Genomic DNA, 6128 nt, shown 5'->3' with positions numbered 1-6128 from the left:
TTAGGTTTAATGGATTGCGAACAGCAGAGGGACTCAAGCAGCTGCGGTCTTTACGCCATAGCATTTGCGACTGCACTTGTTTTTGGAATGAATCCGGCAGAATTGAGATTCGATGTGCAAAAAATGAGACCACATCTAATGGATTGTTGGCGCTCTTCTTCCATTCTTCCATTTCCTATCGTTGGGACTAGGGTTCGTTCGCAATGGCGACCCAAAAAAACTTTGTCATTCGCTGTTTACTGCATTTGCAGGCTTCCGGATGGAGATTCACAATTTCCAAAGTATAGGGTAATGGCGCAGTGTAACAAATGCAAAAATTATTTCCATAAATTCTGCCTTAATATTCCACAATGCACAATCGATTATCGGAAACTGCCTTGGTAATGTATTCGTTGTATTTAAAATCGCCTGTTACAAGCATTTTAAATTCCATTATTTTTTTTTTCATTCTTGATTCAGATATTGGGTTGCTAGATAATAGTAACTAAAAAAATGATAACCGCAACTGTATTTTCATTATTATTTAATTTTTAAACAAACAAGGTGTCTATGGTTTCTATATTTAATTTATACACGAATTACAGTTATTGTAAAATTGGTCGGTTTTAAAATAATGGGGGTTTTGGGGAAAAATTCCACGATGTTGTATTCCACGATGTACCGGCCGGGCCCCCGCATTGTATGGCGAGTTTAAAAAAAATCGAATTCATCGTCACGAAAAGCGGCATGGTAATAGACTCGACCCTCCCAAATCATCATTCGCTGTGTCCGTAGGGCTACACAGCTAGCAGTTCAGTTCATCAACGAAATTGCTGAGAAGGTAACATCAGAAGCAAATCCAAATGCATGTCTCATCAATTTTGTTCTAAAATTCATTTGTATTTACAGCCCAAGAAAGATGATGAAACAGAACTAAGACAGTTGCTTGAGAAATGTGCTGCTACTGCTATGGGCTCTAAGCTGATCAACCAACAGAAAGATTTCTTCTCCAAGATGGTTGTCGATGATGTCCTGATGCTTGATGATCTGCTTCCCCTCAACATGATTGGCATCAAGAAAGTACCCGGTGGAGCGTTGGAAGTGAGTGGACCCTTTTGCATCAAATTGAACTGTAAAACTGACAAATTCCTGTTAAATATTAGGACACGCTCCTTGTGGCTGGTGTTGCTTTCAAGATAACCTTCTCATACGCTGGTTTTGAAATGCAGCCCAAACAGTACACTGATCCCAAAATTGCTCTGCTCAACATTGAGCTGGAGCTCAAGGCTGAACGCGACAATGCCGAAGTTCGTCTCGAGAACGTCGAGGTAATCAACATTTTGGCGATTATGACTCGAATAAAATATTTAACGACACGTCTCTCTCGTGAACAGGAATATCAAAAAGTCGTCGATGCCGAATGGACCATTTTGTACGACAAACTGGAGAAACTTCATTTGAGCGGTGCTAAAGTTGTCCTTCCAAACTTCCAATTGAAGACGTCGCCACCCAGTATTTCGCCGACCGTGACATGTTCTGCGCCGGCCGTGTTCCCTATGAAGATCTTAAACGTACCATGAAAGCTTGCGGTGGTTCAATTCTGACGACTGTGGCTGATCTCGGGGACTCTGTCCTCGGAACCTGTCAACATTTCTAAGAGAGTCAAATTGGCGGTGACAGGTATATAATCAAGTTATCATTTGGTTCTTGACCCATTTTACTATTTAATTATTCTATTTCGATAAGGTTCAACCTTTTCAAAGGTTGCCCTCAAGCCAAAACTTGCACCATCATCATTCGTGGTAGAGCTGAACAGTTTATGGAAGAAACTGAACGATCCCTTCACGATGCCATCATGATTGTCCGTCGAGCCAAGAAGAACGATGCCTTTGTTGCTGGTAAAAATGAAATTTATCGAACTGTGAATGTCAATGAGTTTTAATTGATTTGATTTTTAGGTGGTGGAGCTATTGAAATGGAATTGTCCAAACATCTCCGAGATGTTTCCCGCACGATCACCGGCAAAGAGCAGATGCTCATCAGCGCCATCGCTCGAGCACTAGAGGTCATTCCAAATGGCAAAATGGCATCGAAAGTGAAGCAAAGCAAGAGTGATACGGGGAATCTAGGGAAAACTAATTCTAAAAAGAGCAGGAAATCAGAAAAGGGAAATGCTTTGAAACAGGAGCTGAGGGCGAAAATAGCTAAACTTGAGGGGGAGAACGTGCTGCTGCACGAAAGGAACGTCGACCTGACTGTAAGTATTGTAACTAGTAAGATTAAGCAGAGGTTTTAAATACTTTTTTTGTTATTTAGAAAGAATTGGCCGAGTCTAGGAAGAATCTTGAAGAAAGTAAACTTTCCTTAAGTGCAGCTAAGGAAAGTGTATTGCAGTTAACACTTCAGAAGCACGTGCCAATCTTTGCTGGGGTATTACCTCAACCGGTTGCTGATGTTGTTGCTGATGTGACTGTGACTGAGGAGCCTGTGGCTGACGATGATGAGTCGTCTCGGGACTCAAATGATGACGATTCGTCGTCCTACGACGAAGAAAAGGTAACCAATAGATATACCTAAAGTTGTAACACGATAAAAGTCATTAATATGTATACCATCAGGGCTGGGAAGAAAATTTCTTCGACAAGCAAACTCTAGCAGACCTACAGCAAGAAGTTGATGACGAGCTGGCAGCCAAGAGGAAAGCCCTCAAAGTCTTGCGAAAGCAAAACAAGCCACTGGAGTATACACTCCAGTATACTATAGCTGAATACTTGTCAAAGCTGATGAAGTCAAAGTGGTCCAACCAGTTTCTTGTGAAACACAAAATGACTAATGAGCCTTCGAAGAGGGGAGCAAGCACAAAGGTGCCCATGAGCAAGAGGGAGAAAAAATTATTGCTTAGTAAGTTATTTTCATTTATTACCGTAGAATTTACCTTGCTAATAGTGAGATTTTTGCTTTTCTGTAGGCACCATCAAGAAAGCTTGGTCAAAACTGGAATCTGTGGACATAGATAGGGCTGCGCCCGTATTGGTTGGCCGAGTTTTCAACAATGCGAGACCGAAAATCAAGCTAAACTAAAGTATATTTGTGTTGTTAACAATTGTTTGCAATACAAAACATTGGTTAAGCTACTTACTTGTCACTTTTAAGTCTTCCATTGATCGGTCACTTTCAAGACAACATTCGTTGCTGCTGCGTTTACTTTCATTGTGGCACTTGTGGAACCTCTATTGGCCATGAAACGCAACTCGATTTCAAATGATTTCTCTCTATTGTGATTTGAAACATGTTGTTTCGACCTCTTTTTTTGGGAGGGAAATTCAATAAGCTCTGCTGGATGTGTGCATGTGGAGAATGGATCTTGAGAGGGGATCTTGATAAACTGTTCCCTTTTTCAATTGTGAGAAGCTAGGAAGAGACCGGTCAAGCATTACTGAAGGGATCTTGGGAAGCCGTTCCCTTTTTAATTATTGCACATCTGAGAAGAGACCGGTCAATCATGGACACAGTGATCTTTTGGGGAAACTGTTCCCTTTTCAATTGTGAGAAGCTAGGAAGAGACCGGTCAATCATCATCAAAGGGATCTTGGTAAGCCGTTCCCTTTTTTCAATTTAGGTTTTTCAGTGAAGAGACCGGTCAATCAATGATGATGGAGATTTTTGTATTTTTATTGCAATATTGTACCATAACCATCAGCAGACATGCCTACATCAAAATGAAATGAAAAGTTATATTTTGTTGGTGGTTGTTTCTGCTTACGCCTAGTGGTGGCTTTGTTAGTGGAAGACTTCTCTTTTCTTAACATCTCATGTCGTTTTTTGGTGGACTGGCCGTTTGATTCAGATGGACTGTAGCCTGTTTTGTGCATTTCTGCTGCGGTCTGCATGAAACGCGCAAAGCCATCCTTTTCGTTTCTCCATTTTCTATACAGTATGAAAGTGCTTAGATATCCCAGCAAATGATGCTTGCTCCTGTTACTAATGGGCAAAGAAGCCTTAACATGATGCCACATGCCTGGAACAATAAAAGCGAATTCATAACACTTTTTTTTAGAAATAATGATGTTTCTAGCAGTGATAACTACCTTCAACGGTGTTAGTATGTGCCCCGGTGATAGGATCTTTGTAAAATTGGTCGTGATTGACTGTCATGTGGCTGTAGTCGTTGTAGTTCCTGGTTAATAAACGTAAGTGGAGAGGAAAATGTTTAAATGTAATGTTAGCAAAGCAGGCGATATGGAGCAATAAACTTACTGAATGTTGTGGTATGATTTCCAACAATCGGAATAAATGATTGTTCCAGGCAGAATCCACTGCTTTATTAGAGCTAGTAGAGTAGCTTCCGATCGATCGGGAATCACGACGAGAAAACATCTGCCTGTCTCTCTCTCGACACCTCCGAAAATCCATGATCCATCGACATGTTTGCCACGGTTATATTTCCCTATGACAGCAAACAAGACAAATTTATAATAATCAAATCAAGTTGTCGCACACGCTACTTGCTTACTTTTGCCCAGCTTGCTTTCGTCGATCTCTACTTCCTTATCAGAACCACCTATCGGTTCTGAATTATTGAAAACCACTTCGATGGCAACATCGCGGCAAAATGAACTCCAATCCACAACAGTTTGGGGTGACAGAGCCAACTGCTCTTCGATTTGAGAGTTCCCCTCACTGATCCACCAAAGGTAAACGAACACCAAACTTTCATGCAGCGTCAGTTGTGAATGGGAAAACCAGGTATTGGTTCGACAAGATCTCGAGCTGCCACAATTCACTTTTTTCCGTCCGCCCTCTACTGCGATCTTATTGTTGCACGTCATGTACACGCCATCTTTCGATCTGCATGGCGGAAGATCATAGTAATTAAAAAATGACACAAACGCGCACGATGGCGTTTTATTTCATGAACACTTGTCAGCATAATTACCTCGAACGATACTGCAGTGTGAGACTACCTTCACACTTCAGGCACTTCAAACAAGAGTGGTCGATGAAACCTACGTCGATAAGATACCAAAAAAAATCCTCCTTTGAGAGAAGCGTCGCAAGTTGTGTAATCTTGATGCTGTTCCACTTCATGTTTTCGTAAGAGAGCTGTTGACGACCTTGTTTCTCTTGACGACTACACTTCGACACAGCCTCAGACAATACATAACTATATTGCTGCAAAACAGGAGAAGAAAATTCTAATAAATCAGCTTCGGAGACTTTCCTGTTTGGAGCAGCCATTGTGATAAAGAGTTACTATGATAATAAACCGAGAAGAACGCTTATATAAATGGCACAAATGTGTACTGACAAAGGAAACTAAAGAATAACGCCAAGCGCAAAGCAATTATGCGGCAAGTAAGCATACAATGAATACCCGCCATAAGCGGTTATGAAGCTGGAGGTGGGGATTTTTAGTCTATTGAGGAAAATATTAAACATGGCGTCACAAGTGGTGTTAGACACAATCCAAACTTTGCATGAGCTTCAGTCTTTTCCTATCGGAACTATCAAACGGCTGAGTTCTACGTTAAAATCACACATCAATGCATGGGGCAACAAAGAATCGTCAAACGCCGATTTCAATTTATCGGCGACCGAAGTGGACAACACCATCAATGAAATGAAGATTGCCAAAAAAGTTGTGGACGACTTGTCTAATTGGGCTCAACTTAAACAATTAGAAGGAGGGGTAAGTCGAGCAGTTTACTCTGAACAGTTTTTAAAGTGAAAATGTGTGAGTAATGTCTATGGTTATATGATTTTCAGGTAGAAATCGTCGAAACATTTCAGTTAGTGAAAAATTGTTATCTAGCCAAAAGGTTTCATGACGCTATCCTGGAAGATGCAAACATGTGTTACGATATAATTGCAACTATGTCGAAAGTCGCTGAAGAGGCATCTATTTTGACAAATTCAAATAACGATGACGAAAATGGCAACGAGGGGTCTTCCCAGATAACCGAGGCTTCTCCTACGACAAGAGATACTTGATTTTTTGATCATTGCTTCCTTTCCTTACTATTTTGATAATGTAATAAAAGAAATGCTAAAAAAGAACAAACTTGAAAATTACAATATTGCAATTGCATTGAACTCTGTGGTACACTTTTTCGAACAACCGACTGAAAACGTTTAAATTCTAAAATGCG

The 6128-nt window shown here is 40.7% G+C and overlaps 1 pseudogene; it reads left to right on the top strand.

The window, feature by feature from the left end:
* The first annotated feature begins 350 nt into the window (after positions 1-350).
* On the top strand, positions 351-2290 carry LOC124326941 (annotated as a pseudogene).
* Positions 2291-6128: the final 3838 nt, after the last annotated feature.

The sequence above is a fragment of the Daphnia pulicaria genome, chromosome 2 (genome assembly GCF_021234035.1).
Source record: "Daphnia pulicaria isolate SC F1-1A chromosome 2, SC_F0-13Bv2, whole genome shotgun sequence".
Taxonomy (NCBI): domain Eukaryota; kingdom Metazoa; phylum Arthropoda; class Branchiopoda; order Diplostraca; family Daphniidae; genus Daphnia; species Daphnia pulicaria.
The sequence above is the reverse complement of the archived record's forward strand: the minus strand, read 5'-3'. Positions and strand labels throughout refer to the sequence as shown.